A 14676-nucleotide genomic window follows, 5' to 3' on the forward strand; every position below is an offset into this window, starting at 1 on the left:
GTTCTGTCATCAACATTGCCAAAGGTATTGAACAATCCGAATTATTTGTTTCGGAAATCAGAGGTCAACCACCTAAGCCTCAAATCACTGAAACTGAAGTCGCTTTAGTAAGAAATCACAATCCTTCATCCAGTTCCAACAGGTCATTTCCCAAAAAAGACAATGAGAAGAAAGTAGTTGAGAATAAAACTATTGCTGAAAATAAATTCTCCTACAGGAAAAATGTTTACTGTTACAGGTGCGGTAGCTCTAACCATGTTGGAAATTATAGAGGATGTCCAGCTTGGGATAGAGTATGTGTAAAATGTAAAAGAAAAGGACATTTTTCTAACGTCTGTCGTTCTTCCCAAAGAGTCAATTATATCTCCCAAGAAGAAGAAGAAGTTTTACAAAGCTTTAACTGCATTCTATCTGTTGATGACTCAGAAGAAAAAGAATTTCCTTCTTTCACTATTCTAGTTGATAACCAGCCTATCCTTTTAATGATGGATTCTTGTTCATGGTATTCCATCATTGGTTTGAATCTATTTAAAAGTCTCTGGGGGGATAGGAAATTATTAACCTCAGACATATCTCCTGGGGGTTATACTGGTAAGAGAATAAATATTGAAGGTTTCTTCTGGGCTGATTTTCAAGTTGCTGATCGCTTTGCTAAAGGGAAAGTTTATGTCGCCACCAAGGGTGTTGCAATTTTCAGTTGGCCACATCAACGCCTTCTCGGCATTAAACTTGATCCCAATGCAAATCCTCCAGTCTACTTGGGAGAACCCTATGTTTTAAGTATCTGCGATGTTGAAGATAATTCTTTGTTTGTAGAGAATACAAAAAAATGTTTTCCTGATGTTTTTAAAGACACTTTAGGTAAGTTTGTTGGTTTTCAGCATAAAATTATGCTTAATGACAATGCCATGCCTGTTAGACACAGGGTCAGGAATGTTCCACTGGCCTATCGGGAGAAGTTAAAAGACATTTTGAGTGACCTTGTATCTAAACAAATTATTGAACCCATAGAATCCTCCCCTTGGGTTTCCCCCATTGTTTTATCACTCAAAAGTTCTGGCGAGCTTCGTCTATGTGTGGATCTCCGCAGCCTGAATAAGGAGATCTGGGTAGACAAGCATCCCCTTCCCAATATTCATGAGTTAATTTCTTCTCTCACCGGTGCTACGGTCTTCTCAACCATCGATTTAGCTAGCGCCTATCATCAGGTGGAGTTACACCAAGATTCGAAGAAACTCACAGCCTTTGTCACTCCGGAAGGCATGTTCCAGTATTTACGCATGCCTTTCGGCCTCGCAAGTGCTGCTTCTGTGTTCCAACGCCTGATGAAAGAGGTTCTTCTTAATTGTAAAGGGGCTATTGCGTTCCAAGACGATATTTTAATCTTTGGTGTTGACGTCGAGGAACATGATCATAATTTGCATTGTGTATTATCCAATGTGCAGAAGAAAGGTCTCACTCTAAAGTTCAACAAATGCAAATTCCGACAATCTAAAGTTGAATATCTAGGGCATGAGATCTCCTGTGATGGCATAAAACCCAAACTAAATCATGTTAAAAGTATCACTGATGCTCCTACCCCCCTTTCGAAGGAACAACTATTATCCTTCTTAGGTCTTACCGAATTCTATGGAAAATTTGTGAAAGACTATTCTACCATTGTACATCCATTACGCTCTTTGTTAAAGAAACAAGCCAAGTTTGTTTGGGGTACAGAACAGCAAACCTCTTTTGATTTGTTGAAAAGCAAAATTGTTAATGCCCCTTTCCTCAAACCCTTCTCTGTTCAGAAAGATTGCATTGTATGCGTAGATGCCAGCAATGTAGGACTTGGTGCTGTTTTGATGCAAAGAGATCGTTTTGGTGAATATGTTGTTTCCTATGCTTCTAGGACCCTGAGAGATGCCGAGTTTAATTACTCTACAATAGAAAAGGAACTCCTTGCTTGCACTTGGGCTACTCAGCATTTTCGACAATTTATTTGGGGTACGAAATTCACGTTGAGGACAGACCACAAACCCCTTGTTAATATGTTGTCAGCTGGGGGTGGCAGGACTCTCACCGCACGTTTGGCCCGTCTTGCTGCTAAACTGCAGGAGTACCAGTGTGAAGTTGTCTATGTTCCAGGACGACTTAATGTACACGCAGACTGCATGTCACGTCTTCCTGTCAATGAGATTTCCAATACGGTTACTTCTGACGAATGCGATGTTGCTTTTTCCCTTTCTGATGTTAACCTAATTTGTGGTAATGGTTCAGATAATCTCATCACCGAAAGTGCTTGGTCAGATGCCATGCGTAACGATGAGGTTCTCACCAAAGTTAAGTCCTTTTTGTGTGCTGGTTGGCCTGAAGAGCGGAAGTTGTGTGGAGATTTAGCTTCCTTCTTCAAAGTTAAAGACGAATTGTCAGTAATCAATGACATGGTGTACAGAGATGACAAAATTGTCCCACCTTTTGACGTCCGTGAATCCATTTGTAGGTTGGCCCATGAAGGTCACATGGGCATGTCCACCACTAAAAGAAGAATCCGAGAGTATTATTGGTGGCCCAGTTTAGACGCTATGGTCGATAGGTGGGTAAGGAATTGTTCTCCATGTTCTTTAAGCGACAAGTCTGTAAAACCCATTTCCTCTGGGCTTTCCCCCATTGAATTTGTTTCCGGGCCTTGGAGGAAGTTAGGTATTGATATCATCGGCCCTTTTAATTACCAGTCGGGTAAGGACATGTTCGCTGTAGTACTTGTGGATTACTTCTCCAAGTGGCCCGAACTCAAAATTGTTGATAAAGTCAATTCCGAAGTTGTTGTTGAATTTCTGAACGAGGTTTTCAGTAGAGAAGGTCTACCTGAAGAGATTATCTCTGACAATGGACCGCAGTTTGTCAGTGAAGCTTTCTCTGTTTTTCTTGAAACTTGTGGTATCCTCCACAAGAGAGTTTCCAATTATTCTCCCCAATCTAATGGCCAGGTAGAACGCTTTAACAGAGTTATTAAGGAGTCTTGCCAGTTGGCTCTACGGAGTGGTTTAAAGTGGAAAAAAGCTCTACAAGCTACTCTGTTTACCTATCGCATGTCCCCCAACTCTGTCACTGGTTTGTCACCTTTTGAAATGTTGCGTTGCAGGAAACCCGGTACCAAAATTTTTCCTTGGTGGTTGAAGTCTAAGGATTCTGGATATTTAGAATTGGACATGACTAGAATTAGAGACCGCGTTGGTAAATACCAAGAAAAAATGGTTAGGAACTTTTCCCCCAAATTTGTCTCGCCCAAAATCTCTGTTGGCGATTTAGTCAGAGTAAAGTTTGGTGGTATCATCCCCAAAGGCGTCTCCAGGTGGTCTTCCCCTGTCAAGGTTACGGAAGTTTTCAGCAAAGCTGTCAGGGTTGACGGCGGTAAGATTTGGAATTTTAGGCGTGTCTCAGTTTGCAAGTCGAATAGCTTTAATGCGAAGTTTGTCCAGTCTGACCCGAATCCATCTGGATCTGACTCCAATTCGTCTGGATCTGGTTTTCAGGGTTCCCATGAAGCTTTTGACAATCTGCATTTTTCCCAAGTTCCTCTAATTTGTCCTAACAATGTTCCTTTTCAGACTGCTTCGTCCGACACCCATGTTGATGTCTCCCAAAATACTCATGATACTGTTTCTCTGAATACCTCTAATGTTGCCTCTACGAATCCTAGTTCTCAGGCATGCTCTGTTCAACCTGTTAATCTACGTTGTAGTTCCCGTGTAAAGCATGTTCCCGTTAAGCTCAAGGACTACGTCTGCTCCTAGATTTCTGCTGTTTATGTTTTTTCTTCTTTTTCTATTCTCTTTTTGTTCTTGGGTTTATTGTTTTTTTTTATTTTTTTTTTTTTATTTTTCGGGGGGAGGTGTGTAGTATTCCTATTTGATGTCATTTCTAGAACCTTTGATGTCACTTAGAATGCTACTGTGGCTTGAGCTCATTCTTCTGTGAGCTGCTCCTGTGTTAACTGCCTGTTCATTCTTGTGGATGTCAAGTTGTCATTTCTTCATTAAAAGCTGTAACTCAGAACCTGCGTTTGGATTGAATTACTACAGGTTTGTAGCAGCTCTCCCTTGCGCTGCAAAACTGCGGGTGTGCTTCGAGCTTCAAGGCGCGGGCTGGAAGTGGTTAAAGTTGAACATTCGATGGGGATGAGAGCGTCTCTGGCAGGGCAGTGGGCGGGGCCACGGCTTCTCTTACCTGCACTCGGGTTACCTGCCAAGCCGCACATCCTCCTCGGTGTGTGTGCACGGCTCGCCTCTGCCTGTGGCCGGGTGTCCCAGCACCTGCTGCGTGGAGGACGTGAGGCCCAAAAAAACGGGGGTCCACGGTGCGGAAGGTTCGAGGCAAAGTTCCGGAGCAGCAGGGGCACGGTGGAACCCTCCTTCTCTATTACTGGTTAATGATTACACGTCTTCAGAGGCCCGATGGCCTGCCTCCTCCTGAGTGATGTGACCCTCTGCACCTGGGAGCTGTGACAGCGAGACCTGGAAACTGACCAGGCCTTGCGCAGATAGTTGGACCTGGAACACCTGGAAAGAAGCACAACCTACGAGGAGACATCCAGGTATTGTACTTTGATGCCGCCGTGAGAGCACAATAAGAAAGTGTGGTGTTTTGATTGTATAAGGATTAGATGCTATGGTGATATTATGTGGTTACACCGAATAAGTGGGTCTCGAGCACCGTTGTATTGTTAAATTATGATTATAGAAAAGTGTACTGACAATTTGACATAAATTACAGTCATGATTCGGCTATGATGTGCATTGAGGTTTTGTGGTAACATTAGGCAACCAGGGTACGCTGAGCTATGTGCCATTATGATGCCACGAGAGGACTAGTCTATGTTCCATTATGATGTCACGAGAGGACTGAGCTATGTGCCATTATGATGCCACGAGAGGACTGAGCTATGTGCCAATATGATTCCATGAGAGGACTGAGCTATGTGCCATTATGATGCCACGATATGATGCCACGAGAGGACTGAGCTATGTGCCATTATGATGCCACGAGAGGACTGAGCTATGTGCCATTATGATGCCATGAGAGGACTGAGCTATGTGCCATTATGATGGCACGAGAGGACTGGTCTATGTTCCATTTTGATGTCACGAGAGGACTGAGCTATGTGCCATTATGATGCCATGAGAGGACTGAGCTATGTGCCAATATGATTCCATGAGAGGACTGGTCTATGTTCCATTATGATGCCATTAGAGGACTGAGTATGTGCCATTATGATGCCACGGGAGGACTGGTCTATGTTCCATTTTGATGCCACGAGAGGACTGAGCTATGTGCCATTATGATGCCATGAGAGGACTGAGCTAAGTGCCAATATGATTCCATGAGAGGACTGAGCTATGTGCCATTATGATGCCACGAGAGTACTGAGCTATGTGCCATTATGATGCCACGAGAGGACTGAGCTATGTGCCATTATGATGCCACGAGAGTACTGAGCTATGTGCCATTATGATGTCATTAGAGGACTGAGCTATGTGCCATTATGATGCCAAGAGAGGACTGACGAGAGGACTGAGCTATGTGCCATTATGATGCCACGAGAGTACTGAGCTATGTGCCATTATGATGCCACGAGAGGACTGAGCTATGTGCCATTATGATGCCACGAGAGGACTGAGCTATGTGCCATTATGATGCCATTAGAGGACTGAGCTATGTGCCATTATGATGCCACGAGAGTACTGAGCTATGTGCCATTATGATGGCACGAGAGGACTGAGCTATGTGCCATTATGATGCCACGAGAAAACTGGTCTATGTTCCATTATGATGCCACGAGAGGACTGAGCTATGTGCCATTATGATGCCACGAGAGGACTGAGCTATGTGCCATTATGATGCCACGAGAGTACTGAGCTATGTGCCATTATGATGCCACAAGAGGACTGAGCTATGTGCCATTATGATGCCATTAGAGGACTGAGTATGTGCCATTATGATGGCACGAGAGGACTGGTCTATGTTCCATTATGATGCCATTAGAGGACTGAGTATGTGCCATTATGATGCCACGAGAGGACTGAGCTATGTGCCATTATGATGCCATTAGAGGACTGAGCTATGTGCCATTATGATGCCATGAGAGGACTGAGCTATGTGCCATTATGATGGCACGAGAGGACTGAGCTAATGATGAGCTATGTGCCATTATGATGCCATTAGAGGACTGAGTATGTGCCATTATGATGCCACGAGAGGACTGAGCTATGTGCCATTATGATGCCATTAGAGGACTGAGTATGTGCCTTTATGATGCCACGAGAGGACTGGTCTATGTTCCATTATGATGCCATTAGAGGACTGAGTATGTGCCATTATGATGCCACGAGAGGACTGGTCTATGTTCCATTATGATGTCACGAGAGGACTGAGCTATGTGCCATTATGATGCCATGAGAGGACTGAGCTATGTGCCATTATGATGATTCCATTAGAGGACTGAGTATGTGCCATTATGATGCCATGAGAGGACTGAGCTATGTCCCTTTATAATGGCATGAGAGGACTGAGCTATGTGCCATTATGATGCCATGAGAGTACTGAGCTATGTGCCATTATGATGCCACGAGAGGACTGAGCTATGTGCCATTATGATGCCATTAGAGGACTGAGTATGTGCCATTATGATGCCATGAGAGGACTGAGCTATGTGCCATTATGATGGCACGAGAGGACTGAGCTATGTGCCATTATGATGCCACGAGAGGACTGGTCTATGTTCCATTATGATGTCACAAGAGGACTGAGCTATGTGCCATTATGATGCCACGAGAGGACTGGTCTATGTTCCATTATGATGCCATTAGAGGACTGAGTATGTGCCATTATGATGCCACGAGAGGACTGGTCTATGTTCCATTATGATGCCATTAGAGGACTGAGTATGTGCCATTATGATGCCACGAGAGGACTGGTCTATGTTCCATTATGATGCCATTAGAGGACTGAGCTATGTGCCATTATGATGCCATGAGAGGACTGAGCTATGTGCCATTATGATGCCATGAGAGGACTGAGCTATGTGCCATTATGATGCCATTAGAGGACTGAGTATGTGCCATTATGATGCCACAAGAGGACTGGTCTATGTTCCATTATGATGCCATTAGAGGACTGAGTATGTGCCATTATGATGCCACGAGAGGACTGGTCTATGTTCCATTATGATGCCATTAGAGGACTGAGCTATGTGCCATTATGATGCCACGAGAGGACTGGTCTATGTTCCATTATGATGCCATGAGAGGACTGAGCTATGTGCCATTATGATGCCATTAGAGGACTGAGCTATGTGCCATTATGATGCCATGAGAGGACTGAGCTATGTGCCATTATGATGGCACGAGAGGACTGGTCTATGTTCCATTATGATGCCATTAGAGGACTGAGTATGTGCCATTATGATGCCACGAGAGGACTGGTCTATGTTCCATTATGATGCCATTAGAGGACTGAGTATGTGCCATTATGATGGCACGAGAGGACTGGTCTATGTTCCATTATGATGCCATTAGAGGACTGAGTATGTGCCATTATGATGCCACGAGAGGACTGGTCTATGTTCCATTATGATGCCATTAGAGGACTGAGTATGTGCCATTATGATGCCACGAGAGGACTGGTCTATGTTCCATTATGATGCCATTAGAGGACTGAGCTATGTGCCATTATGATGCCATGAGAGGACTGAGCTATGTGCCATTATGATGCCATGAGAGGACTGAGCTATGTGCCATTATGATGCCATTAGAGGACTGAGTATGTGCCATTATGATGCCACAAGAGGACTGGTCTATGTTCCATTATGATGCCATTAGAGGACTGAGTATGTGCCATTATGATGCCACGAGAGGACTGGTCTATGTTCCATTATGATGCCATTAGAGGACTGAGCTATGTGCCATTATGATGCCACGAGAGGACTGGTCTATGTTCCATTATGATGCCATGAGAGGACTGAGCTATGTGCCATTATGATGCCATTAGAGGACTGAGCTATGTGCCATTATGATGCCATGAGAGGACTGAGCTATGTGCCATTATGATGGCACGAGAGGACTGGTCTATGTTCCATTATGATGCCATTAGAGGACTGAGTATGTGCCATTATGATGCCACGAGAGGACTGGTCTATGTTCCATTATGATGTCACAAGAGGACTGAGCTATGTGCCATTATGATGCCATGAGAGGACTGAGCTATGTCCCTTTATAATGGCATATGAGGACTGAGCTATGTGCCATTATGATGCCACGAGAGGACTGAGCTATGTGCCATTATGATGCCATTAGAGGACTGAGTATGTGCCATTATGATGCCATGAGAGGACTGAGCTATGTGCCATTATGATGCCACGAGAGTACTGAGCTATGTGCCATTATGATGCCAAGAGAGGACTGACGAGAGGACTGAGCTATGTGCCATTATGATGCCACGAGAGTACTGAGCTATGTGCCATTATGATGCCACGAGAGGACTGAGCTATGTGCCATTATGATGCCATTAGAGGACTGAGCTATGTGCCATTATGATGCAATTAGAGGACTGAGCTATGTGCCATTATGATGCCATTAGAGGACTGGTCTATGTTCCATTATGATGCCATTAGAGGACTGAGTATGTGCCATTATGATGTCACGAGAGGATTGAGCTATGTGCCATTATGATGCCATGAGAGGACTGAGCTATGTGCCAATATGATTCCATGAGAGGACTGAGCTATGTGCCATTATGATGCCACGAGAGTACTGAGCTATGTGCCATTATGATGCCATTAGAGGACTGAGTATGTGCCATTATGATGCCACGAGAGGACTGGTCTATGTGCCATTATGATGTCACGAGAGGACTGAGCTATGTGCCATTATGATGCCATGAGAGGACTGAGCTATGTGCCATTATGATGCCACGAGAGGACTGAGCTATGTGCCATTATGATGCCACGAGAGTACTGAGCTATGTGCCATTATGATGCCATTAGAGGACTGAGTATGTGCCATTATGATGCCACGAGAGGACTGAGCTATGTGCCATTATGATGCCATTAGAGGACTGAGTATGTGCCATTATGATGCCACGAGAGGACTGGTCTATGTTCCATTATGATGCCATTAGAGGACTGAGTATGTGCCATTATGATGCCACGAGAGGACTGGTCTATGTTCCATTATGATGCCATTAGAGGACTGAGCTATGTGCCATTATGATGCCACGAGAGGACTGGTCTATGTTCCATTATGATGCCATTAGAGGACTGAGCTATGTGCCATTATGATGCCATGAGAGGACTGAGCTATGTGCCATTATGATGGCACGAGAGGACTGGTCTATGTTCCATTATGATGCCATTAGAGGACTGAGTATGTGCCATTATGATGCCACGAGAGGACTGGTCTATGTTCCATTATGATGTCACAAGAGGACTGAGCTATGTGCCATTATGATGCCATGAGAGGACTGAGCTATGTCCCTTTATAATGGCATGAGAGGACTGAGCTATGTGCCATTATGATGCCACGAGAGTACTGAGCTATGTGCCATTACGATGCCACGAGAGGACTGAGCTATGTGCCATTATGATGCCATTAGAGGACTGAGTATGTGCCATTATGATGCCACGAGAGGACTGGTCTATGTTCCATTATGATGCCATCAGAGGACTGAGTATGTGCCATTATGATGCCACGAGAGGACTGGTCTATGTTCCATTATGATGCCATTAGAGGACTGAGCTATGTGCCATTATGATGCCATGAGAGGACTGAGCTATGTGCCATTATGATGGCACGAGAGGACTGGTCTATGTTCCATTATGATGCCATTAGAGGACTGAGTATGTGCCATTATGATGTCACGAGAGGACTGAGCTATGTGCCCTTATGTTGCCATGAGAGGACTGAGCTATGTGCCAATATGATTCCATGAGAGGACTGAGCTATGTGCCATTATGATTCCATGGGAGGAATGAGCTATGTGCCATTATGATGCAATTAGAGGACTGAGCTATGTTCCATTATGATGCCATTAGAGGACTGGTCTATGTTCCATTATGATGTCACGAGAGGACTGAGCTATGTGCCATTATGATGCCATGAGAGGACTGAGCTATGTGCCATTATGATGCCATTAGAGGACTGAGCTATGTGCCATTATGATGCCATTAGAGGACTGAGCTATGTGCCATTATGATGCCATGAGAGGACTGAGCTATGTGCCATCATGATGGCATGAGAGGACTTAGCTATGTGCCATTATGATGCCATGAGAGGACAGAGCTATGTGCCATTATGATGCCATGAGAAGACGCGGATATATCCTGCTATTGTTAGGCAAAGAGGGTGCACTGATATTCGGTGCTGTTATGATGCTGTGACTGATATATTGTGCAGTTATGCTGCTAAAAGAGTGCGTTGAGATAGTCTAATGTTATGACGACACTGTGTAGGTACACTGTAGGACAGATTTACTATCCAGAGGGTGCACTGATAAACAGTGCAGTGTAATATATCCTATGAGGGTGCACTGAGATAGTGCATAGCTACGAATTTTTAAGGTCATACATCAGTAGATACAAAGAGGCATCTAAAATGAATTCAAAGATACAGTAACCTTAGCATAAGCAAATATTTATTTATTGAGAATATCCTTATTTCTATCAACCATAATTTACAGTAACAACTAATTGTTACTAATTTTTACTGATAGCAAAGTATAATTCTCGTATAACAGTTGTTAGCAATATAGCAAAAAATTCTAATAAATCAGCATAAGTTACTTGTGCCAAAACAGCCAACACGTGTTTCGTGACTTCTATTGCTTTTTCAAGGCTGTAAAGAGATAGAATGTAAAACAACATTATCATAAATAAAAACAATACAATGTTTGTCTGTCATAACAGACATGATACATCATATTACAATAATTGCAAGGTTTGGAAATGCAGCATAACAGATACATGTCTAAAAAAAATAATTCACAGTGTATTACTGAAACATCCCAAAATGTACTTCATATTAAAAAAAAACACAATATTACAGAAATGGGAGAGATATTAATGTTAAATAACCAAATGTTAACTAAAAATGTAAATTTAATTACAATCCTCATCTAGGAGTATAGCAAAGTTCTTTAAAAAAAATCATATCCAATCTAATCACGATAAATCAAAAAAACATTTTTTCCAAAAGTGAAAACTAAGAAGACGGTTAAATCTTTACTTTCCTGCCACAAATAAAATTGACAATCAATATGGTACAACCTAACTCCACATTCCAGTCGAACATTCTTATTAGTTGATACCTCCAGATTAAACAAACATACACAACATTCAAATCTCTACGTTTATACAAATCGTGAAACACCTTCTTTATCGTCAATGACTTGAAGTATAGGAAATAATACAGATAACCTAAACAACGCTGATGACTACCACAATTGTGGCACTACGATGTAGCGCGTGCATAAGGTTCTATATTCTTCAGGTATCTTAAAATATGATGGAGCTCAAAGAATCATCACCAATTTATGCAGACATTGTGCTACCAGGAGGGTGCTCTGAGACAGTCTTCTGTTATGATGCTCTAAGAGGGGGCACTGATATAATGTGTAGCTCAGATGCTATAAGGGGGGTTGATATAATGTGTTGTTATTCTGCCATGAGGGTGCACTCCTATATTGTGCAGCTCAGATGCTATAAGGGGGATTGATATAATGTGTTGTTATTCTGCCATGAGGGTGCACTCCTATATTGTGCAGCTCAGATGCTATAAGGGGGATTGATATAATGTGTTGTTATTCTGCCATGAGGGTGCACTCCTATATTGTGCAGCTCAGATGCTATAAGGGGGGTTGATATAATGTGTTGTTATTCTGCCATGAGGGTGCACTCCTATATTGTGCAGCTCAGATGCTATAAGGGGGGTTGATATAATGTGTTGTTATTCTGCCATGAGGGTGCACTCCTATATTGTGCAGCTCAGATGCTATAAGGGGGATTGATATAATGTGTTGTTATTCTGCCATGAGGGTGCACTCCTATATTGTGCAGTTCGGATGCTATGAGGGGGGGTTGATATAACGTGTTGTTATTCTGCCATGAGGGTGCACTCATATATTGTGCAGCTCAGATGCTATAAGGGGGATTGATATAATGTGTTGTTATTCTGCCATGAGGGTGCACTGATATATTGTACAGCTCAGATGCTATCAGGGAGCACTGATATAATGTGCTGTTGTTCTGCCATGAGGGTGCACTCCTATATTGTGCAGCTCAGATGCTATAAGGGGGATTGATATAATGTGTTGTTATTCTGCCATGAGGGTGCACTCCTATATTGTGCAGCTCAGATGCTATAAGGGGGATTGATATAATGTGTTGTTATTCTGCCATGAGGGTGCACTCCTATATTGTGCAGTTCGGATGCTATGAGGGGGGGTTGATATAACGTGTTGTTATTCTACCATGAGGGTGCACTCATATATTGTGCAGCTCAGATGCTATAAGGGGGATTGATATAATGTGTTGTTATTCTGCCATGAGGGTGCACTCCTATATTGTGCAGTTCGGATGCTATGAGGGGGGGTTGATATAACGTGTTGTTATTCTACCATGAGGGTGCACTCCTATATTGTGCAGTCCAGATACTATCACGGGGCGCTGATATGATGTGTTGTTATTCTACCATGAGGGTGCACTCATATATTGTGCAGTCCAGATACTATCACGGGGCGCTGATATGATGTGTTGTTATTCTGCCATGAGGGTGCACTGATATATTGTGCAGTTCAGGTGCTATTAGGGGGCACTGATATAGTGTGATTGTATGCTGCCGTGAGGGTGCACTGGCATATTTTGCAGTTCGGATGCTATCTGTGGGGATTGATATAGTGTGGTGTTATGCTGCACTGATATATTGTGCAGTTCAGAAGCAGACAGAGTGCTGTTATGATACTATCAGGATGAACTGAGGTAGGTAGCGTGCTGTTGTCTGTCGTGCCACAGGAGTGCACTGGGATGGTGTGCTGTTATGACGCTATGCGTGTGCACAGTCTGTGGCAGTGTGCTGCCATGAGGCTGCACTCAGGTACTGCGCTGTACTGAAGATACACTGAGGCAGTGTGCTTTTATGGTGCTGTACTGTAGCTCTGAGCATGCAGTTATCATGAGATAATAGTTCATTCAGGGAGGGTACTGTTGTGACGCCTTGAGGCCACGCGATATACTGTGCTGTTATGAATGATGCTTTGAGGGAGACGGATATATTGAGACATAACGTTTTTGACGGACTCGTTGGCAAATTGCAGTCTTCACGCTGCTATGGGGCGAACTGAGATAGTGTATTGTGCAAGGAAGCTCCAGGTATATTGTGCCATGACGTTGATTTAGGAGTGAACTGAGGAACTGTGCATCGAGTTTCTGAGGCTGCATTGAGAACCTGTGCTATGAAGCTCTCATGGGAGTCGCATCGGGTTGGTTTGCTGTGTTGTTGCTATGAGTATGCATTGGAAGCTTCTCGGTGGATTTACAGATATATTTTAGAGCCCCCTGACACCCTGTCGGCGGCTCCGAAATTATGTGCCGTGTCCTTGCCAGAAATAAAGAGAGCCCTGAAACACTGCACTATGAAACTGAATCTGAATTAACTCAGCCTATAGGACCTGCAGAATAAATCAATAAAGCCGATTGAAATCGCGCCATCTCTCATTTATCGCATCACTTTTCGCAACGCTAAGTGCTGTGCCGAAAGACACGATAAAAACACATCTATGGTCAGTCACGCGCGACACCACAACGCCTCCCACATATGTACACAGCAAGTACAACACGCATGCAGCCAAGCGCCCAACCCTCAGTGTAGCGTGCTCCCGGTCCGATAATGTGGAGGGGCGTGTGGGGTGGTTGAGAGGAGTAGGGGGGAGTGTGGACGGGCGCGTTCTCATTTACACTATATGGAACACTTATTGGTGGCACCTAAAAAACCGCATTTGAATTCGACTTAGGTAGTGCCTTAAAAACGTTTTCTCCATTTGTGTAGTCATAGTGCGGTTCAAACTGTCCACTTGTGGAGAAGTGAGTCTCAGAACTTAAGTGGCGCGAGCCATGGTTTGCAATTTAAATACGTTCTGCTCCCTTCCAGGTAACACCACGCAGGCGCCTTCCACGGGTGGGTGTTGGCGCGAGCGACAACTGTTTTTACTGCAGCATAACAACATAATAAAAACACACAAGACTCGTTTCGCAACACAAACAGGCAACCCGCGCTGGAAGAGACCTGGAGGTGGTGGGAAGATGCAAACAAGTTCCCGGGGCACAGGCGGCGCGTTTTGAATAGGGCACGCGCGCGTTGCTAATACCTCATTAACATCACGTGTACACGCAGCCACGTTAACGTGACTCATCTGTGTTTGGCCGATGTAAACAGACGCAGATGGAATCACACTGGCTGTTCTACAGAGGTAATTTCCATAATGATATCACCTGATGTACTATTCAAACCCTTTAGTGTCTGGCGGTGAGGCCCGCAGTACATAATTTGTAGGAAAATAAGTCCCCCAGTTTTCCTTGGAAGCCCATTGTGCTTCCCAATGCCGGAGCTGCCGAACCCAAAGCTGCCTAGTCTTGTTTATACCTAGAAA

At 43.9% G+C, this 14676-nt stretch overlaps 1 protein-coding gene across 2 annotated transcripts in view; it reads left to right on the top strand.

Annotated features, from left to right (window-relative positions):
* The first annotated feature begins 4234 nt into the window (after nt 1-4234).
* LOC147692480 (nesprin-2-like) overlaps nt 4235-14676 on the top strand; it is a 254742-nt gene continuing 244300 nt past the window's right edge. For both annotated transcript variants that reach the window (XR_015300040.1, XM_086938690.1), the window contains exon 1: nt 4235-4576. The gene's annotated coding sequence lies outside the window, so the exon portion shown is untranslated. The remainder of the gene's footprint in view (nt 4577-14676) is intronic.

Source organism: Lissotriton vulgaris, chromosome 9, assembly GCF_964263255.1.
Source record: "Lissotriton vulgaris chromosome 9, aLisVul1.2, whole genome shotgun sequence".
Classification (NCBI taxonomy): domain Eukaryota; kingdom Metazoa; phylum Chordata; class Amphibia; order Caudata; family Salamandridae; genus Lissotriton; species Lissotriton vulgaris.